Source organism: Panicum virgatum, chromosome 9N (assembly GCF_016808335.1).
Source record: "Panicum virgatum strain AP13 chromosome 9N, P.virgatum_v5, whole genome shotgun sequence".
Classification (NCBI taxonomy): domain Eukaryota; kingdom Viridiplantae; phylum Streptophyta; class Magnoliopsida; order Poales; family Poaceae; genus Panicum; species Panicum virgatum.
Genome location: NC_053153.1, coordinates 49,218,321 through 49,241,330, shown reverse-complemented (window position 1 = coordinate 49,241,330; position 23,010 = coordinate 49,218,321).

Sequence of the window (23,010 nt, the reverse complement as noted above, 5' to 3'; positions counted from 1 at the left end):
GCTCCACCTCAGGTATACCAATTTCCCTACCTCAATTCAATCATCCAATCTCGGGACGAGATTCTTTTTAAGGGGGGTAGGTTGTGACGCCTCAGGTGTTAGTACATTTAAATACAATCAATGTACCTTAGTTAAAGTTAAAAGAAAAATTTGGGAAAATAATTCAAGAGAAGGGTTCAAGCAAAAGACCAACTATTGCATAAGAAATGAAAGGAGAAAGAAAAAGGGTGAAAAGCTACTCAAAAGTTAATGCAAAAATATGCACAAAATTTTAGTTGGCTCATGGGGGGTGTTTCAATTGACATGTGCTCAATTGAACTTCAGCCAAAATCAATTCAAAAACTGAATAAAACTAAAGTCCTTTTGTGCAATTATGTAAATGTACCAATAGTTCAAAATGTGAGTTTCAAATGAAAATTTGCATAACACGAAAGTTGTAGATCTTGAAAAGTTATGCAAAAATGGTATTCAACACTTTTCCATTCGAGCCCTCCAAATAGGAGATAATTTTTGATTAGGAGATAATTTTTGATTACCGAGAGGTCCCTGAAATTTCAGAAATCACCAATATGCCCTTACCTCCATCTCTCTCTCCCCCGGCCTGCTCTGTTCGCGCCGCCCGCCGTACGCCGCCGGTGGACTTCGTCCACCGCGCGCCCACTGCCAAATGGACCCGGGGAAACCTCTCCATGCCACCTGGCCCGCCCCTTGGCACCTCCTCGCGCGCACACGCGTCCCAGGCCGCTCCCCATGCCGCCACGACACCCTCCGCCATGCGCTGCGCCGCTGCCGCTCCGCCCGCTCGCCGTTGCGCGCCCCTGACCCAAATCGACCTCCCCCAGTCGCTGCACCCCTCGCCCAGGAGCTCTTTGGCCTATAAAAACCCCCAGAGCTCCACAGTCGCGCCCCTTCTCCTCCTTCTTCTTCCTCCCGCTGCTCCGCCATGGCCGCCGAGATCCAGCTCTCGCGGACCGGCTAGCCCAGCCCCACATTGCCCCCTCCGACCACCGCAGAAGCTTCTCCACCTCCTAGTTACGCTTCACGCGCGCGGAATCGAACCCAAATCCCCTCCCGACGCCGTTCCCCTCTTGCGCCGCCGCCGGCGAGCTCGGGCTCACCGCGGACCGGCCAGCTCCGAAGGAGACCGAGCCCGACAGCTACCCCAGAAGCATCCACGAGCTCACGCGGTGCTCGTGCGCGCCTTGTTCCCCTACCCCGAGCCCTCCTTCACCTCCAGCGCCGGCGAACTGAACCACCGACCCGCCATCAACGCCGACGAGCTCAAACCCGTGCACCAAACCCTCGAACGTCGACCAGGGTAGGTGTTCCTCGATCCTTTCTCTCCCACGCGCCTCCCCGTGGCAGCCCCGGTAAGCCCTGCACCGCAGAACACCACCGGCAAGATGCCACGGCGGAGAAGGCCGGCGAAGGACCCGGTTGTAATTTGTTTTTTTCGTTTAAGGGTGTTTCTGCAAGTTTTTCAGTGTATACCAATGAACTCCTAAAATGCGAAACAAATCACAGAAAAATCAGAAAAATACAAACTCAACTGATCTGGATTCCTTGTAACAAGATCTACAAATTTTGTAACATTCAAATTTGCAGAAACTCAACCGAATTTAATCTAGGGAAAAGAATAAGAAAACCACCTTATGCATGTTCATGAAGTTCTACCCATCAAATGACCTTGATTTTTGGATATGTTATCACTAATGGAATGCTAAGATCACAGTAAAAAGATGACACCAACCCAAAACAGTTATCATGTTAGAACAATCAAGATTCTCTAATCTATTGTTAGCTTTTTCGATTTAATTCAGGAAAATATACACATGAACTTTCTCTGAAAATTTTACTACAGACTTGTGCCACTGAATCCCTGCAAATCTCTAGATTTCAAATTTATTAGAGTTCATGTGCTATATACCATGATTTATGCTGGTTTAATCAACTTAATTCCTCATATATAGTTCTTATGCTCAGAAAAATCTATATTTATTTCTGGAGTCTCTTTTTAGCTCTGTGTCCCTGTCTAAAAATTTTGAGCTGCAGTTACTGAGTTTTGCTTTGTTGAATAATCATGCTTAGCATCTTAGGGCTAGATTTACTATATTTGTTCTGAGTAATCTACAATGTTTCTGATCATTATTTTTGGGCACGATCTTGTCTAGGTTATGCTCTACCTGCAATAAAAAGTTCATAAGCAATACTGGTTAAATGCACCTTGCGAAATTTATGCAAACTCATGCTAAGTTAACTGAATAATTAATTTATCATAGTGATTTAAATCTTGAAAAATTTTCTGGAGCATTTTTAACTCATGACTAGTCTCTGGTAAAAATTTGAGAACCAAATCCTTAGTAAAACTTTCTGTAGAATTGATCTTTGTTAATGGCTTGTTGTTTTTATTCTTTTTATCACCTCTGTTGTATAAGTGTATAAAATCTGGAAAAATTTCAGTGCTGAGTTTATGCTTTGAAGTTGCTTCCATAAATTTTGTAGCACCAGAACCCATTTTGAACATTCTGTACAAAAAGATGAAGTAACTAGAGTGATCTATTTGCATGAATAGTTATAGTTTTTGCTCTATGGTACATGCTGAAATTTATACCATGAATGTGCAAGTTTGGATCTGAGTTACTTTAGTGTTTCATCACTAGCTCTTTAGTAGTTGTGTTGTTAAGAAATAATGAAAGCATGCTATGTGTTGAAATTAAAAATGAACACCCAAAACCCCACCCATTCATGAATGAACGTAGTTATGTTTACTACTCTATAAACGTTTGCCCATGCAATGAAATGTGAACTCGTCACTAAATTAACTTTCATTGGACTACAACTTTATCGTGAAGGAAAGAAATTGTTATCCATGAATAACTCATAATCTTGCATGGCATATAGAAACGGTTAATCTCGCGGACGGTGACTACGAACTGGTGCCCGCGGACTCTCGTGCGGATCAGGAGGTCTCCTTGAACTGTACTAACTTGTCTCAAGAACTGGGCCAAGCCCCAGAAGCTTTTCTGCCTGACAGTGCCCAAGAAGGCAAGCCCCGGAGCATAATCCCACTATTTTCCGAATTATCATTCCGCTATCTATTTATTAATGTATTGTAATATTTTGTTTTCTGCATTTAAGTTTTCTAGGCGTTGATCGAAAACCATAGATGCATGATCCCTAGGATCCTATGTTTGATACCGGATCTTTTTATCGACTAGTTGCCATGCTAAATAGGTACGGTAGAAGTCGAGTGGTTTCCTGCCTCTCGCGAGCAAATAGGAATTTTACTGGCTTTAATTCCTGTTAAAATGTAAGGACAACGGGCGGGGTTGTGTAGTTGTGATACCCCGCTGGTGTAGTAAAAAATGACTAAGGTCGCGGTGTGTGGCTCATTTCGTTAAGCGTTTGAAAGTACTAGCCACATACCGAGAAATATGGTAATCGGTAAGCTGAAGTACCTGATTGGACCGGCGAGTGGAACGATCTCGCACCCTCTTGGTAGAAGTAGGATTTATATTTTTGTCGCGACGTACGGGTGCAGAGTGGTCGGACTCTGTAGTCGGGGAGGGTGTGCCGGATCCACGGACTGGAAAGAAAGGGGAAAAGTAGCGTGGGCGGGAGCGAAGTCGATCCCCATGTGTGTGGTCTAGGTTCCCCTGGCCAGGTTGAAATTCGATTCGGAATCGTCCGCCTCTCACGGCATGAGATTGCTTAATGATTTCGGTCACATAGAGTAACAAGTGGAATATGATGATGATAATACTGCTGGTTGATTAAATGGTTGCTCTACCATGTTTGAGTAGAGTTAGTTGCAAATTTAGAATGGTTAATTCCACTAGAATCTGGCTAAGTAAAACCTGAAAGAAAGGATCAACACTTAGCGGCATTTTTGGCAAACAAACCCTGCCAACCAAAAAGCCTTCATGTCTAGTTATCGGACTATGTTATATCCGGAGACGGGTCAGTCTTGCTGAGTATTAGTATACTCAGCCTTGCTTGTGGCACTGTTTTTCAGGTACTAACTTTGAAGATCTGTTTGCGAGTCTTACTTGGCCTTGTACTCTGCCTCCGGGTTGGTCTATTGAGTGGGATGGCCCTTCAGCTGGTGCTGACCACCCTCCCGCTGAGTGACGCATCCATACGGGCTTTATCGATGCGTCACGTTATCTCGCTAGTTATCTTTGCTGCTTCCGTTGAACATGAGACTTAAATAAATGAGTAGTTTGAACTCCGTGGTACTTTGTTACTCTGAACTTGGTTTGTAATAAATTTTCTTTTCGCTGCAATCACTCTGAGATGTATGAAATGGTTTGTGTTGTAATCTCTGGGCTCACCTCCGTGTGAGTGTTGTCTGCTGATCCTGGAATAGCGTGGCTTTTATCGAGGCTTCACTCGAGGAACTACCGGTGAGTGCCAAATTGGGTCAGAGTTGCTTAGCAACAAAGATCAGTGCACCCGGGCCCAGTAGTTTGGGTGGTTCCGCCACACGCAGGGCCCGAATGCCGTGACAACCCGGCGCGTCTCCGTGACACCGCCAGTGACCCTGCTCGGGGGCTGGGCACTGATAACGGCATGGTGCGTCCCCGCGATGCAACTAAGGCTTCAGGGCTTTCTTGCTTGGCAAACTTGAGAAGTCTCAGTGCCTTAATCTATGGCCTCAGAGTCAGGATTACCAAGTCAGGACTGATCATTGCGGCAGCCACAGGGTGGCTGGACAGACTTAGAAGCACAGTATGGCGAAAACATCGGTTGGATATCCAGGCATCCAGGCAGACGAGTCAAGGATCATTTCTTTGACCCTCGAAAAGCTTCTCCGAAACCTTTCGAGGCTCGGGGGCTACACCCAACGGGTGCACCCAGGGGCGCAACCCGTTCAGCACTAGCAAGACATGGTGGATAATCATCATGAGCACCGAAGGACTTCGTTCAAATACCACAAAGTTTGACTCGGCCCTCCGGCGTTCGAGGGCTTGACGGAAGTAGATCTATGTACCTCCCTGCCGAGTAGGGTCCCCGAAGCCGGGAGACTACCCTGCTCGGTGACTCGGCTACAACTACTCGGCGTACGGGACTCGACCGTGCGTAGAAAGGATCTTCAGAGGATCAGGATGAGAGGCTCCAGCTAGAGACCTGGATATTTAGGGATCTTAACCGACCTCCTTCCTTGTAAAACAACCCGAGTATATCATTCCTTGTACCCCTACGCCTCCTGGTCTATATAAAGGAGACGTAGGCCAACCCATAGACTCTCTCTGCCTTTTCGCAGCATCCTGCAATCCCTAATACAACCCCGAACACAGGACGTAGGGTATTACACTCATCGCAGCCCGAACCTGTCTAAGTCCCTACATCTTCGTGTTACCATCGAGCTCTTGGTCCTGAGATCCCCATCCTGAAACTCTACCGTCGGGTACACCACTGGTGGACTGGCCGGAATAACAATCTGACACTTCTTGAAGGTTTTATCGATGAAGTGTGAGCCTCCATCGCTATTCACGACTCGTGGAACTCCAAAGCGTGGGAATATTATTTCCTGAAACATTCTTTTGGAGCTCCTTGAGTCGGCCGCAACACAAGGAAGTGCTTCTACCCATTTGGACACGTAGTCCACAGCCACCAAGATGTAATCGCACTGCTCTGACATAGGGAAGGGACCCATGAAGTCTAATCCCCATACGTCAAAAATTTCCACTTGAAGGTTACTCTTCAAGGGCATAGCATCCCGGGAATTGATATTCCCGTGCTTCTGACATCTTGGCCAACGCCGGACGAATTCTTTAGCGTCTCCATACATGTTTGGCCAGAAGAAACCACTCTGCCAGACTTTTGCATGGGTACGGAATGCTCCATAATGTCCTCCATAAGGCGAGGAGTGACAACGCTCAAGAATCCTTCGGGTCTCATAAAGCGGGACACAGCGGCGAAGTAGACCATCGGCACAGACCTTGAATAGATAGGGGTCATCCCAAAGGTGGAATCTGCTGAGGTGAATCAGCCTCTTCTTGTCTTCTCCTGGAGGTATGTATCCAGTCACCATGAAGTTCACTAGGTTAGCGTACCATGGACTGGATGTGGTGACCTTCAGGAGAGTATCATCTCTCCGATAATCATTAATTGGAAGATCCGATCCTTGGATTTGCATTCGGGAGAGATGATCAGCCACACAATTATCTGCTCCTTTCTTGTCCCTTATTTCAAGATCGAACTCTTGAAGGAGCAGAATCCAATGGATGAGTCGTGGCTTAGCGTCCTTCTTGGTGAGTAGGTACTTAAGTGCAGCGTGATCCATGTACACTATCACCTTAGCACCAACCAAGTAGGACCTGAACTTGTCCATGGCAAAGACCACGGCCAAAAGTTCCTTCTCTGTTGTGGCATAGTTGAGCTGGGGGCCGGTCAGTGTCTTACTAGCATAAGATATGGCATAGTGTTGCTTATCCTTGCACTGACCGAGCACTGCTCCAATGGCGCAGTCGCTGGCGTCGCACATAATCTCGAAAGGAAGACTCCAATCGGGGGGTTGTATGATAGGTGCGGTAACGAGTGCCTTCTTGAGGGTATAGAAGGCTAGGAGGCAATCATCATCGAAGTCGAAAGGGGCATCCTCAGCAAGGAGATTTGTCAAGGGTCGGGCTATTCGGGAGATGTCCTTGATGAATCTCCGGTAAAAGCCAGCGTGGCCCAGAAAACTTCTCACCCCTTTGACATTCATCGGGGGTGGCAATTGCTCGATCACCTCTATCTTTGCTCGATCCACTTCTATCCCTCTTTCGGACACTCTATGTCCGAGGACAATCCCCTCTCTGACCATGAAATGGCACTTTTCCCAATTAAGGACCAAGTGCGTGTCTTGACATCTCTTGAGAACTTTATCCAAGTTCTCAAGGCATTCGTCAAAACTCATTCCATAGACCGAGAAATTGTGCCAGAACCGCCAGAATTAATCCAGATTAAATGCGTAAACCATTACTATTAATACTAAAATGGTTAATACGCACTTAAGACATAATAATTTGACAGTCTGTCGGGTAACATCCCGATGAAACCACTTGATTTTGGATCGAAACAACATACCTCACGCGAAGGTGAGTCCTGAGATTACAATGACCACAAAATAACTTTAATAATAAAGTTATCACAAACTAAGTTTTGAGAATTCCAAAGGGATACCTTGGAAATTAAAAGTAGAAAATGACAACTAGCGACGATATATGACATCATGATGAAGCCCGTACATGACATCAATCTCACCAAGAATTCTAAAGTTACCTGAAAATAAAGTGACAAGAAAGACTGAGTATACTAATACTCAGCAAGGCTTACCCGAAGAAGGGTATAAAATATCCCTTTAACTAGACATGCAAAGGCTTGTAAAAGCTCTGGCTTTACTTTTGCTGAAAAGCAACTAAGAGTAGGCCCTTACTTTCAAGTTTTAGCTTTCAGATTCTAGTTTATTAACCATTCTAGGTTTGCACCTATCTATACAAGCATGGTAGAATTATCTGCATTCAACCATATTGAGATCATCATTGTTCAACTTCTTACTCTATGCAGCAAAGGGATTAAGCTGTCTCATTCATCGTGAGAGGCGGACGATTCTGAATCGAAATTCAACCTTGCAAGGATAAACCTAACATACACGCTTGGAGCACAATCGAGTCACTCCAAAGCAACCGTTGGCTTCTCATTCCGGTTCATGGACAGGCCCACCTTCCCTGACTATAGGGCACCACTCCACGTCCCTCATAGTCGTAGCATAGCGCTACAAGTTTTAATATCCTTTATCCATGTTATTCATTTTATCCCTAAGAGAGAGTAGGAAGTATGTCCATTTGCCGGTCCGATCAATTACTAGGCTTGCCGCGTACCATATTTACGGCATGTAGCTAGTACTTTCAAACGCTTAACCACCGCTACTGCACACTGCGGCCTTATCAAATTTTATCTACACAGACGGATTACCAACATGAAATTTGTATCCCAATCCGTCCATGGTCCTTATAGTGATTGCATAAAGTAAACATTCAAGTCCTATAAGCTCGCGAGTGGCAGGAAATCACCCGACTTTTACCAGTCCTATTAGCAAAGCATCTAGTCGAACTCTATTTCTAGTGTTCAAAAAATAGGTACCGAAGATTATGCATCTAGGTTTTCATTCAACTCCAATAACTTAAATGCATAAATAATAAATATAAAAAGTTGCATAAAGTAATAGGATTATGCACCGGGGCTTGCCTTTAGTGACGTCTATAAAGTTAGTAAGCTTTAGTTCTTCCGAGTCGAAGTTCAAGACTTCAGTTAATTCCATAATGTTGCTTGGGCTTCAGAAATACCCCGTCTGGTTCCTGGATGAATCCGTGTGTTTCGTCGACTAACGATATTATGTCTATATGCAATGCAATAGTTGAAATTAGTGAAGTGCTTGAGTATAGTTTTCCTTCACTAAAAAGTTTTTCAATGAAACTCAAGTCAAGAAAACAATTATTTCACTTTCTACTTACTGGGCAGTCATTTATGGAGTAGAAGCAAACATAACAAACTCCATAAAATAACAAGGCTGGTTACTCTAAGCAACATAAGGTATTCCATTCAAAACTAGAGTTTGAGCTTAAAAGAAGTCAAACAACTTAGACTATAAAGCAAACATGGCATGATCCTGCATTTAATCATTTTAACCTAAACTTAGTACACATTAGTGGAGTAGTATTTTACCAAAAATTAATCATCTAAAGCAACATGAACACACTCACATAGCTAGTAGAGGCTAGCATTAAGATTTTAGCTACAAAATCTAATAGGAACAAGCTTTATAAAATAAACATGGATTAAGTATTTTCTATATTAAAATATTTAAGAACTCATGTTAAATACTAGTATTGGTCCTACAAAATTTATACAGTGCTACTCATAACACGGACAACACATAGTTCAAAGGTTACGAGCATCATATTGTTGGGACATGAAATATAAATAAAACATGCATTTCTTAGCATTTTTAATAAAACACATCAAATAACGAGCAAAAGTCAGGTATTCAGGTCAAAAATTTTACTTTACTACTAGAATCACTTATACATACTACCATAAAAATTTCAAAGCATGACATGGCTCCAAGCATTAGTTATTTAAAAGACAAGAACAACTAGTTCTTAAAATATTATTAAACATAATTCTATTTTTGCAGCAAACATTTTTAACTAACACATATCATATTATGGTTCCAAAAGGTAGATATTTTAAAAAGGATTCCAAAAAGTATTTATTTGCTATTTTTTGATTTGTCTAAATTTATTGTGAATTTTCAAAGTTCACTGCAAAAAGGGTAACAACAAAACTAGAAATTAACTTTAGGTCCCTATATTCGCAGAAAACCCCTTGGAATAAACTGGGGATTGCAAATCGGCCCTTGGCCGGATTGGGGAAACAGAGGAACGGCGGCCGGCCGTTTTCCCGGCGAGGGGGCTTGCCGGCGATGGGGGCAAGTTGGGGAAAAGAGGAAGGGGGCTCGTGCGCACCTCTGGGTGGCTTCGGCGCGGCTCGGGGTGGCCTGTGGCGGCGGGTCCGCGTGCTCCGGCGGTGGTGGTAGCTTTGTACCGCGGTGATGGCTCACCGGCGGCGGAAGGGGTAAGGTGGCCGGCTTGGAAGAAGTAGTGGAGGCCGAGGAACCTCTCTGAGAGCTCGATTTGGGCGGAGGGTGGCCGGGGCTAGGGGATCCACGGCGAGCAGATAGCCGGCGGCAAGGTATGCCGTGGTGGCAGCGCTCCAGTGAGGCGGGGAGAGGATGGTCAGGCATGGAAGCTTCACGGAGGTGAGGCAAGGCTAAAGGAGTACACAATTTGGGCCGAGATGGAGTGGAGGGGTGAGCTCGGCTACGAGCTCAGGGTTCGGGCGGTAATGGCGGGCGGTGGCCGAGTGGAGCTAGTGTGTGTGCAAGGGGAGCTCGGCTCTGCCTTTTATAGGCAATAGAAGAGGGGATAAGCTCCTGTCGAGCTGTGGGCGAGCTCCCTGCGGTGAGTCTGGCCCTCCAGGGGCGGCGCAGCTCTTCCAGTGGGTGGCCGGCGGCGTGGCATGAGCGGGCGGCGTGGCGCGCATGCGGGAGGCCAGCAGAGGGAAGAAAAGGCGGCGGTAGGGAGTGCTGACAACGCGTGGGGCGGCGCGGGGCAGTTGAGAGGCGAGGCAAACCGGCGACGACCCAACGGCGGCGAGAACCAGTGGCGACGGCGGCGCCCCTGTTTTCAGCTGAGGGAGGAAGAGGAGATACAGTGGGTGGACCTAATTGTAAAAAGGAAAAAGCTAGGGGGTTTTCTATAAACATAAAATTTCCCATTGTTTTAGGGCTCAAATGAAAAAGTTCTTAACATTAAAATTGCTCAATTTTTCAAGACCTACAACTTTCATGTTGTGCAAAAATTCACTAGGTCAAAGGATTTAAATTATTTTGAAATTCATCAAAACTTTTATTTGCAAATAACATAATTTAAGTTTTAAAAATTGCAAGGGTAGCCCTCATCATAAATATATCTTTTCATGAGGGTGAAAAGTGAAAAACCAATATGTATTTTAACCCCTCATAAATTTTGAAACTTTGCCTTTTGCAAAACTATTTTTTTAAAAAGAACTTTGCACCTTTTCTAAAATTACAAAGATACCCTTCCTCTAGAAATCATGGTTTAAAATTTTATTTTCAACTGAATTATTTTAGCCCAAAAACCTGGGTTGTCACAGCCTTCCCCCCTAAAAAGAATCTTGTCCCGAGATTCGAGAGTAGAAAAGAACTGGAGGTTCGAATAAGCAATTTGGTCAAAGAAAGTCTAGAAGGTTTCCATAAAAGGTAAGTCTCAATATTCCAAGTTACTTCTTCTTCTGTGTAATGAATCCATTGGATTCAAAACATCCAAACCTTCTTTCTTCTTGTACCAGTTTCCTTGTATGGCCCTGGCTTTGGCTTCTGATTCATTGAAACGTAGGGTTTCATTAGAATCCAGGAATGATCAAACTACAAGCAAGGCTAGTTGATCATTTGAAAATCCTTGAACAAAGGATCAAGGATACAAAGGCTCTATCTAGCTCAAGTAGTTTACCTTTCCAAAGGTGAACAAACTTGAGGTTTTAAAACAAGGCAATCATCAAATTCTTACTAATCAATCAAACAGGATAAAGCATTCTAAAGATCCTTAGAAAGATGCTCAAACTTTTATTAACTTAAACATGAATCAAAGCATTCAAATTTAAACAATGCATGCATGTTCTATCGTCCTCACAATCAAAAATAACTGCCAATATATTTGTCTTTACGAATGATGGTTAGTGTACCTGCAGAAAACATATAGCATACATATATCTGATAGCCACCTTATAAAACCATAGGATCACTCTAGGGCTTTACGATCTAAACAGAATCCTTAACGAGTCCAACGTAATTTTATAAACACTTTGTTGAGCACATCTTTTATTCCAAAAGCAGTTTAAAAGTTCATCACAACCTCTGGTATGTATGTTTCGGCTCTGATACCAGCTGTGGCAGAACCGCCAGAATTAATCCGGATTAAATGCGTAAACCATCACTATTGTCACTAAAATGGTTAATACGCACTTAAGACAGAATAATTTGACAGTCTGTCGGGTAAAATCCCGATGAAACCACTTGATTTCGGATCGAAAAAACATACCTCATGCGAAGGTGAGTCCCGAGATTACAATGACCATAAAATAACTTTAATAATAAAAGTTATCACAAACTAAGTTTTGAGAATTCCAAAGGGATACCTTGGAAATTAAGAGTAGAAAACGACAAGTAGCGACGATATATGACATCATGATGAAGCCCGTACATGACGTCAATCTCACCAAGAATTCCAAAGTTACCTAAAAATAAAGTCACAAGCAAGACTGAGTATACTAATACTCAGCAAGGCTTACCCAAAGAAGGGTATAAAATATCCCTTTAACTAGACATGCAAAGGCTTGTAAAAGCTCTGGGTTTACTTTTGCTGAAAACAACTAAGAGTATGTCCTTACTTTCAAGTTTTAGCTTTCAGATTCTAGTTTATTAACCATTCTAGGTTTGCACCTATCTATAAGCATGGTAGAATTATCTGCATTCAACCATATTGAGATCATCATTGTTCAACTTCTTACTCTATGCAGAAAGGGATTAAGCAGTCTCATTCATCGTGAGAGGCGGACGATTCTGAATTGAAATTCAACCTTGCAAGGATAAACCTAACACACACGCTTGGAGCACCGTCGAGTCACTCCAAAGCAACTGTTGGCTTCTCATTCCGATTCATGGACAGACCCACCTTCCCCGACTATAGGGCACCACTCCTCGCCCCTCATAGTCATAGTTTAGCGCTACAAGTTTTAATATCCTTTATCCATGTTATTCATTTTATCCCTAAGAGAGAGTGGGAAGTATGTCCATTTGCCGGTCCGATCAGTTACCAGGCTTGCCGCGTACCATATTTACGGGATGTGGCTCAACCACCGCTACCGCACACTGCGGCCTTATCAAATTTTATCTACACAGACGGATTACCACCATGAAATTTGTGTCACAATCCGTCCATGGTCCTTATAGTGATTGCATAAAGTAAACATTCAACTCCTATAAGCTCGCGAGTGATAGGAAATCACCCGTCTTTTACCGGTCCTATTGGCAAAGCATCTAGTTGAACTCTATTTCTAGTGTTCAAACAATAGGTACCTAAGATTATGCATCTAGGTTTTCATTAAACTCCAATAACTTAAATGCAAAAATAATAGACATAAAAAGTTGCATAAAATAATAGGATTATGCACCGGGTGTCGGTGTTTACCGCCAAGCCTGCTCAGGGATACCCTTAGCAGTAGGGTTTGTAGGTAGGGATCGCTGCTCTAGAACTCGATGGTACAAGGAACACAAAGATTTAGACAGGTTCGGGCCGCGAGTTTGCGTAATACCCTACGTCCTGTGTGGTTTGTATTGCCTTAGGTGTTGATGATTGTTTTGGAGGGGGTCCCTACCCGCCCTTATATATCCGAGGGGACAGGGTTACAAGGCAAGTCCTAGCTGAGTACAGTTGGAATCCTACTACAACACAATCGGGTAGTTTCCTTTGTACTGCAGCTAGTTCTATGCCTATTCGAGTAGTTACAAAAGAGTTAAGGTACATCCATAAGATATTCCTTACTCTAGAACATTCTATGCCTATAAGCAGCCCCACTGCCCCGGATCTGATAAGCCCCCGAGCTCTTCGTAGCCGAGTCCTGCAGGCGTCGAGTACTTGGTGGGGCGTCTTCGAGTTCTTCAAGTAGTCAGAACATCCTTCTAGTTGCTTCTGGTCCTTCCTTCAGATATGTCATGTAGTCCTCCAAGTACTTCCATTTGTTCCGAGGCTATGAGGTGCTCAAGCCCCGAAATCTTGATCATATATGGTGCGCGAAGTACTCGCGCTCCATATGGAGTAGCCCCCGAGCCTTAGGTTGAATCGCATAATCAGGCTGAGGGTTACTTCAGTCTTTTTACATCTTTATTTTCCAAAAAAATTGAAAAATAAATCTCTGATGCCTATATCCTGCAGCCCCCGAGCCTTAAATCAAAATCCCTTTTGCTGCGAGTAGCCCCCGAGCGTAGATTTAGAATTAAGGATTAAAATCGTGGCATCAAATTTTATCCTTCAGATTATTAACAGGATTCATCAGATCCGGAATCCGAAAAGACCTCTTTTTCGGGTAAAATCCCTGAAAAATGATACAATTGGATCCACCACACTGATTGCACCCGAAATAACATTAGGAATAAAACCCGGGATGTACGGCTCTTTATTCAGTGCTCACATGGGACGTTACTGTTTGGAGAATCTGCATTATTGCATCTTTGACTGCGTCCGTGAATGCTGCCATGAATGCGTCCATGAAACATGCACTGTTGATTCACGAGTTCTCCTCAGTAAGCCCCCTTGTAGCTATAAAAGGCAGGGGAGAGGCCCTTAGCAGAAGCACCGAAGTGTAGCGGCCATGGCTTTTCCTTGGTGTTCTTGCTCTCGCCCTCCTGAGATTTGTGTAGTTCTTCCCAGCAAAAGATGCTAGAAGAGAACTTGCGAGTGACAAGAGAAGTCTCTGCTGCTTCCTCCTGCATCTCCACTGCTCTCATCGGATCCATTTTGGAAATCATGTCCTTGCATATTCCAATGAGGCAGGGTTTCAGGGGATGAGTGGATTCTTGTTGTGTCACATCCTAGGGATTCCCAGGGTGTGAGCCCCCAAGAACTGCATCTCTGGTGGGGAGACTTAATCTTGTCACAATGTGTTCAAGGAGAAGGAGAAATTTCTCTGCAAGATGCTACAAGAGGACTTGGGAGGTGATTACTATAATCTGCCTCCAAGCCTCTTGAAACTTTTCTCCCTGAATACAAATATCATTATTCCCTAGATGGGAATAACAAGTTTGTACTCTATCACGGCCTCGGGCCGATCTAGCAGCAGCAGGCGTCGACTAGAAGCTCCAGGAGATCCAGGCGTCATGCATGCAAGCCCGAGTCATTTGTAAAGTTATGTAATAAGAAGTACTCGAATTGTAATGTCAAGTAGTTGTACTGTGTCGAGTACTTATCCTTGTTTTGGAATGTAATCCAAGTTAAGGAAAAGAGTGTCGAGTAGTCGACTAGGGATATGAGTATTTCCTTTTCCAAAATGTAATCTCAGAAAAAGGAATGTCTCTTTAAAATCCCATTTTTTCCGCGATTTGCAACGGCCTGTTGGCCTGTTGGGTGTTTTTACCATGTTGCCACTGCCATTATAAAATGAAACGGTAACTTAGGTTTTTACCCCACCGACCGCCATTCACTTTTACTGCTCTTAGATCTGTTTTTCACTCTCAAGCCCCCAGATCTAGAGTTCTTGCTTTCCTTTCGCTCCCCATCCACACCCTAGGGATTCCGCCATTGTATGCGCGTGAAACGACCTGTTGATTTCCGAATGGATCCCAAGAAGACAATCAAGGGGAAGGCTGTGGCTGCGGAGCCAACACAAGAGGAAGGCTAGAACGCCAGTAAGTGTTCCCAATCTGACTTGGATTCTTTGGTAAAGCAAGGCCTTTTAGCTCCCAGATCTGTCGTCCAATGGCGTCCTGCCTTGGGGAGAGATCATCCGTATGAAAATACAGGGGAAATCATTGCTTTTACCTCTTTCATGGAACGAGGATTGTGGTTTCCTTGTTCTTCTTTCTTTTCTGGACTCCTGCGCTACTACAGGATCCAATTGCATCATCTGACCCCAAATTCCTTTGTTTATATTTCCATCTTCGTGCATTTATGCGAAGCTTTTCTGGGCATCGAGCCCCATTTCGAACTCTTTCGCTTTCTTTTCCATTTGAAGCCGCAGCCCGACAGATTCGTCTTAGATGTAGTAGGGGGTGCGGGTCTCCAACTTAGGCAAAGAAATGATAGAGTGCATATCCCTTATAACCTTAGTAATAAAGTAATCGAATGGAAACCCAAGTGGTTCTATGTGGAGAACCAATCGGGAAGCTTTCCATCCATTACTCCCGGCCCTCCAATCCAATGGCCCGAGTGGAATAAAAAACCAGTCGACGAGAGTCAGATCTCTGAACTACTCGAGCGGATTGCCATCTTGAGACAAAACTTGTTAACTGGAGAGGCGGTTGTATTTGACTAGATGAAGAGAAGGATCCAGCCATTGCAGGCTCGGGAATCGCTTGGATTCCAGTATCAGGGAACAACTGATCCATCAAGATAGTCGAAGGAAGGGATCTCGGATGATGTAGCATTTAGTCGAATACAACGACTGCTGAGGAACGTAAAGAAAGTTCCAATTGTTCCTGAAACTTTTTCTGCTACGAATCCTCCGAAGTAGGTAGTTGACAAGAGTAGTCTATGCGTAGAAATCGAGTACTATACCATAGTATAAATATGATAGGATCTTGCTTTCTGTAGGAGGACGTGGATCGCTTTAAGAGTAGTCCTTCACTACCAGGCATTTATTCGCCCTTTTGTTCTTCCAAGCTTTTTTCGATCTGCTAACCAAGTATGCTCATATGAGATTTCATACAAACAATACTTATGCATAATTTTGATTATGCAGATGAAGAGGAAGCTGAAGGGAGGAGTGATAGGGATCTCAGTCCTACTCCAAGCACATATACCCAATCTGTGCATCCCAGGATTACTCGAACTGCGGCGAGGAAACGTCGTAGTTCCTCCCGAACTACTGCCGATAGGTAAGTAGCTAGTTGTCTTTAGAATCGAGTACTTTTGGTATCGATTTGCTAATTTGTGCTTTACTTTTACAAGTCTGGTGGCTAAAATTCCGCGAATATCATCATTTGGGGATGATACTGCGGTGGGACAGACTATCCCTTCCACCACAGTGGACCCGTCAAGTGGGACCGGGACTACTCTTTCAGCTTGTAGTTCCGATGTAAATGTTGCCGGGGAGGCTGGTAAGCAGGCCATTGTTGTAAAGCCTGCCCGCAGATTCGGCATCAAAGGGCTCACTCTAATAAGAGCTCCTTCGTAAGTTCCTTAGAACTTGTTTGTATAGGATCTGCTTTTGTGTCTAGTAGTTTTTAGCTACTTTGTCTTTGTAGAGATGCGGTCATCGATGGAGACGTGGGGACTGAGGGTAACTCATTTTCACAATCAGAGGTGGAGAAGCCCCCGAACACTCCTGAGATGAGTGTCCACGATGCGGAGGCTATGGTCAACTCCATGCTTCAGGATTCTCCCTTGCCCAATCCTGAGAGGGCCAATGAGGAAATCCCGGAGGATGGTGGAAGCAGCAAGCTTCCAGAAGGAGGAGAAGGCGAGAAGTTTCCTGAGGGAGGCGATGATAAACAGCCTGCGGAGACCCCTGCAGGTAAGCTTGTAGTGCCTTGTAGGAAAGGTATCCTTTTATTTGCCCTTAGTGTGATTAAGTAGCATGTTCTTCCTTTAGATTCCCGAGTCACAGGGAATACTGTAGGATGGATTGAAGAAGTGCCCAAGAAGGTTGTTGACATTTCTTAGCGCAATCACTAGGAATGGTTAATCCTTAGCAACAGCGCCAGAAATGCATGTTCGCAGTCCTTAGTGCAATCACTAGAAATGAGGGCGCCGAACCCATCCTAGCAACTGCACCCAAGGGGTGCCACTCTCGTGGTATAATCAATATGATTATAGATGGATCCGCAAGCGCACAGATATACCATTGTAGCATTTCACCCGGAGAGTAAGGGTATCGTCATTTATTTGTGTCCCAAAGGATGGCAGCGGCAAATGTATTGTACTCAACATTAACCATGACACTGTGCCTCAAGCAATAGGCAATACTCTAACAGGGGTAAGTACAAGTAAAGAATAAGCAAGGGTAATGCGACATAGCACACATCCACACTCCAAGAGAAAGGAATAAAGGAGAGAAACTATAAAACAAAGGACTACTCTATCCTAGGTCAAGTCAGCTGGAGCTTAGGCTAGGTTAGGTGTCCTAGTGCTTCTATCCAAAGCTGGGGTCATGTTAGATCATGGTTAGGACTGCAGGTGCCAGGAAAATGGGATAGCGGGGACAAGGTCCCGCACTGGAGAACGTCCAGTTCCGTTACCTCTTTGTATGAACTCCTACACCGAACCCGAACGTCGGGGAGTACGCTAAACGCAACACAGCTGTTACGCCGGACGGACAGGGCTGTCACCACCTGCTGTCTACCCCAGTCACACCATGGAGCACGGTCATATCCGAAGGATCCCACATACCCGAGCACCACGCTCGTGTATGAAGTCACTACTCTAGTGCCCCCAGGTCTCCCACCCTTCGGATGGACGAGTAAAACACTAGAGCTAGCCCGAAAGCACAACGAACCTCTATCCGTACCCGAATCATCTGGCCTAACCAAGATCATAGCATAACTTATGAGCGATCTAAGCATGGATTGATAAACTATCAAGATAGTAAAGCAACCATGGCAAAACTCTATATTATGAATAGAAGTCTGACAAGTCAGATACAAAGCCATACTAGGAGCTGAGGATTGCCCAACGACTCCGAGGACGACTTGCTCGCTAAAGAGAACTAGCCTAGCTCCACTACCTAGCTAAGAGAGCAAGAGAGAGGAGAGCCTTCTTGGAGAGAATGGAATGAAGTGTGTGTGTGTGTTGAGAGGGGGGAGAGGCCCTATTTATACTACTTGGAGGTTAGTTTCCCGCCAACGCATATATGGAAGGTGATCAGGTGCCTTGGCTGTGACTCCTCCTCGAGATGCACCTGGACGCATTGCAGGCCAGGTTCGGCCGACCCTAGGGGTCGGCCGACCCCACCTGTCAGCCGTTCGTACTGATCCTTTACTGTGTGGTTGATTCGTTGGATCTTATCCTTATCCTCTAGTGCATCTTGCGTGGAGGCCCCGTTTCCTCTGACATGTGGGCCCTCTTTGTAAGGGTGTGATGCCGGATGCGATATTCTGCGTAGTTATGTGGCGTCTGCTGCGTGTTTTCGTCTTATTCCGCTCTTGCTCATCTGAAATGTACAAAACTCGAAAACAACTGTGGAGCGAGGTTTGTGATACAAATATGTGAGTAAGGCATGTAGTTTTCCTTTATTATTGAGTATAGTTGACGGGTGAAAATGGCACTTAAGCACCATCATCAACTCCCCCAAGCTAGCCCTTTGCTCGTCCCGAGCAAAGTTTTAGACTTAGGTTGTTGATCAGGAGTTGCTGCAATGTCGCATTCCTGACTTATGCCCAAGGCACAACCGAGTGTTCTTATCTTTATTCTGAATGAGTTGGCCTTGTTCGCACCTTTTACCTTACACCTATGGGGCTTATAGCATCATCCTCATCTTTGGCGGTTGAGGGTCAGAACGGCTTGTAGAGTACCACTTACCACTCCTTTGTTCAACCGTCAATCCGGAGGTTTTTATAAAGTTTTTGAAAAGAAATATTGTAGTTCCTCGGGTGATCTCTTGGATCGCTCAAATGTGTTTCATTCCTCACCAAGGCCTTTTTATGTGCCTTTGTTTTTCCATCCTACTTCTAATGGCTCTTTTTGGTGGATCTGTAGGTATGGAGGATATAATGGCAAACTTGCTTCTCATATTTCGCTAAGTCAAAGACCGGATCCAAAGGAGAAACAAGTCATAAGCCTTGATCAAGATGTGCAAGTGTGTGGATATTTTTGGTGGATGGTGGATGAAACTCCTTTATATGATTTCTCTCTCCCTTGTAATATTTTTGACACACCTTGTGGGTGTGTGGCACACCTTCTTTGGGTATGCATCTTTTCTCTCTTCTCTTTTTTTTGACATGCCTTGTGGGCATGTGGCATACCTTCTTTGGGTATGCTTCTTTTATTTCTTTTTGTATAGCCCATACATCATGATGATAACTTTGGAAAGAGATAAACATGGTACAACATGGAGTTTTATTTGTGGATGAATGGGGGATGTACTTGCTATCTTCCAGGTGTAGAAGTATAGCATGTGAGTGGACGTGTACGTGATCTTGATCATGGGCGTATGAAGTGATTCTCACAAAGGGTCACAACAATTTGACAAAGCTCAATGAGAAGACAAGTTGCATATGTAGAAAAGGCTTTTCAAACTTGTAACTCATATGGCTCTGGATAGAAATTGCATATCACCAAGGAACTTTATTCTATTTTTGTATTTTTGAAATGAAATACTCCGGATATCAAGCATCACGTAGGAGAAGATCATAGCAACTCTTTTAAGCCATATCATAACCCACAACAACCTAGATTTGAATTCTACTTTTCGCTACCCACAAGTTTCAAGCTTAAGGTTTGAACATCTAGCAACCAAACTCAGAACATAGGGAGAGCACAAGGTTGTAACTAGGCATATGAAAGGAACTAATAGAACAACTATTCATCATCTCAACAAGGAAAAACTACACATGCTTACTACACATACTGGAAAGCAAGTAAATATTTTTGGGTTTTTAAAGGTTTTGCCAATTTTTATTTGATTTTAGTTATGCAAATTTTTATGAATTTTCGGAATTTTGCAAATTTTTGTTTGGTTTCATGCAAGGTTTTGAAAGCAGTAAAGATAGAGTTTGATACAAGGTACCTCTCATGGGAGTCCTCCCCCAAGCTAGCTTCAGGCTCACTGTTGCTAGTTGGGATTAAACCCAGCCCAATGGTAGTAGACCCTCCACTCCTCCTGGGATTGCTGCTGTTGCTGCTCCAGATTGCGGATCCTCTCGCCTGTGTATCGCTGCCAGTTGTGACACCCTAGGTGTCTGCACAATAAAACTACATTTATTTCCTGTGCTTCATGTGTGAAATTGTTTGAGCAAGGGCCTATTTGAAAATTTTAAGGACCTTTGTGTAATTATGAATTGTTCCAAGGTCAACTTTATAGTTTTATTTGAATAGGATGTGTGATTATAGCTTTTGTGGAGGGTTTATTTGAAAAATGTAGTGTAATCATTACTTGGCAGCAAAATTTACATTTCAGCCTAGATTTGATGTGATATTGCCTTGGAAAAGACAAGAGTCCTTTGAATTCAAAATCCTTCTTATGTTTTCAAATTAACTCTTCAATCTTTTGTCAAATAAATTTTTGCACAACATCAAAGTTGTAGATCTTGAAAAATTGAACAACTTTCATGTTGGGCACTTTTTTATTTGAGCCCTAGATTAAAAGTTATCTTTGTTTTACAAACTGATCCCTGAAATTTTCTGAAATTGCAAATCAGTCCACCTTCTCCTTCCTCCTGCCTGCTCCTCTGCTTCACGCCGCCGCTGTTCAGCGTCGTACCACCCACCGCTCGGGGCCTGTCCCGGCCACCTCTTGCTTCGCTGCCGCCTCACATGGCGCCCCCACGAACCCCTGGACCCACCTCCCCACGCGCTGGAGCTCCCTCCCCTTGCCACGCCGTCCTGGCCGAGCTCCGTGGCCGCCACCTCGCCGTCACGGTGGCGGGCTCGCTGCAGAGCCCCCGCCCTCGTTCTCGCGCGCGCATGAGCACTACAAATACCCCAGCAAGCTAATCCTCTCGCTCTTTCGCTTTTAACCCACTCCGACGCACTGGAACACCTTCGCCGCCCCTTCCATTAGCACCGCCGCCCCTGCTCGCATGCGGAGCCACCCCTCCACCACAGCTCGACCTAAATCGAACCCACCAGCACCTTCAGCTTGCTTCACTGGTCCTCCTCGGCCCGATTTCCTCCGCTGTAGCTCACCGGAGCACCGACTCCGCCGTTCTTCTCCGCCGCCGACCCGCCTGCTCTCATCGCGCCACCGCTACAGCCCACCCCGACCTCGATTCCGGGCATCTACAGGTGCGCACGGACCTAGTGAACCTTCCCAGCCTCTCCACCCTCGCCGCCGGCGATCGCCGTCGCCGGATTTGGCCGGTCAACCCCGCGCCCCTTCTCTGACCATGGCTAGGGACCTCGGGTTAAAAGGAGCAAAAACCCGGGGGGTTATCTGCATAGCTTGAGACTCATGTGAATAGTGTCAGCAGGGACCTCTTTGTTATTTTGGCTGTAAACTTTGAAATTCCATAGAAATCCATAGAAAAATTAGAAAAATGCAAACCTAGATGTTTTGGAATCCTTGAGAGTAGCTCTATGCGGTAGAATCATAAAATGTTGGGTGTTAGTTGAGAGGTTTTGCATAAAAATAGATTTGTGTTACTAGTGCTTGAATGCTAGTTGTTTTTATCTTTTTCTTAACTGATGATTAAAACCATGTCTTGCTGTGAAATGTTTATGGTGAAATGTTCATGTGACTCTAGTGTTGCTATAAAAATTTCGTGGTCATTCCTTCTGTTTAGCTATTTCATTGATTTAATGCTTGTTAAGTGAACTTTAATCATGATAAATAGTTCCCCTGCTTAGAAATTCTGAGAATTTTTTGCATAACTCCACTTTGGTCAGATATCTATGTATGTAAAATTTAGGATCCAGAATCAATATAGAACTACCTATACTAAATAGTTTCATTATATGTGGTTTGTTTTTGTCTAATTTAGTCCTTTAGTTTTATGCCTAGATAAATTCTGAAAAATTTATGAGGTGTTCATAAGCATATGAAGTCTGTTCTGAAAACTTTTGAGCTTCATAAGTAGTGTAGTTTGTTCTGAAGAATTCAATCTTGTTCTAGGTGTTGTCCGAATAAATGAATTGTTCTGAATAAATGGCTGCATGATTTGGTACGGAATTTGCAGAATAGATTACTCTATTTACCTTCTGTTTGATGTAAGTTTTGCTGATTTTACTACTGAATGTGTGCTGAGTTGTTTAATTATTAGCAAGCCATGACTTGCATGCTATAGGAACCACTACAACTTGTTTATGAAGTTAGTGAGCTTCTTTTGTGCTGTTGATCATGATGACTTGTGTAGTTAGAAATGTTAGTTATTTACTCCATAAATGACTGCCCATGTGTGTGTTAATTTTGTTTGCTTAGTGTTAACTGCAGCTTCACCACATCGTGTGTATGTTTATAATACTGTTCTTGCATCACATATAGATACTACGGTGTTAGCTGACGGGACGTACGAGCTGATCCCGGAGTCCGAAGGAGGTGATCACGAAGCCCAAGTGCACGCCGCTGTACTGACTGAAGACCCGGACCAAAGTTCGGAAGAGCCCAAGGCTAACCTAGCTAGCGACTACCGAGAAGGCAAGCCCCGGACATAACCTATATTTCAAATTATTATCATTTATTGTTTTACTTACTTGAGCATTTACAGTTCTTAGGATTTGAATTGAAACCCTAGATGCATGAACCTAGGAACCTATGTACTGAACACTAGACCTGAGTTCGAATAATTGCTAAGCTTATAGGACCGGTAAAAGTCGAGTGATTGCCTGTCACTCGCGAGCTCTATAGGAATTTCTTGCTTACTTTCTGCTATCAATATAAGGACGACGGACGGGGTCGTGTTCGATATCATGACCTTGTGTGAGACCCCATCTATGTTGATGAACTTGCTAAGGTCGCGGTGTGTGGTAGTGCTAGTTAAGTTTTTGAACGTACTAGCCACATGCCGTAAATATG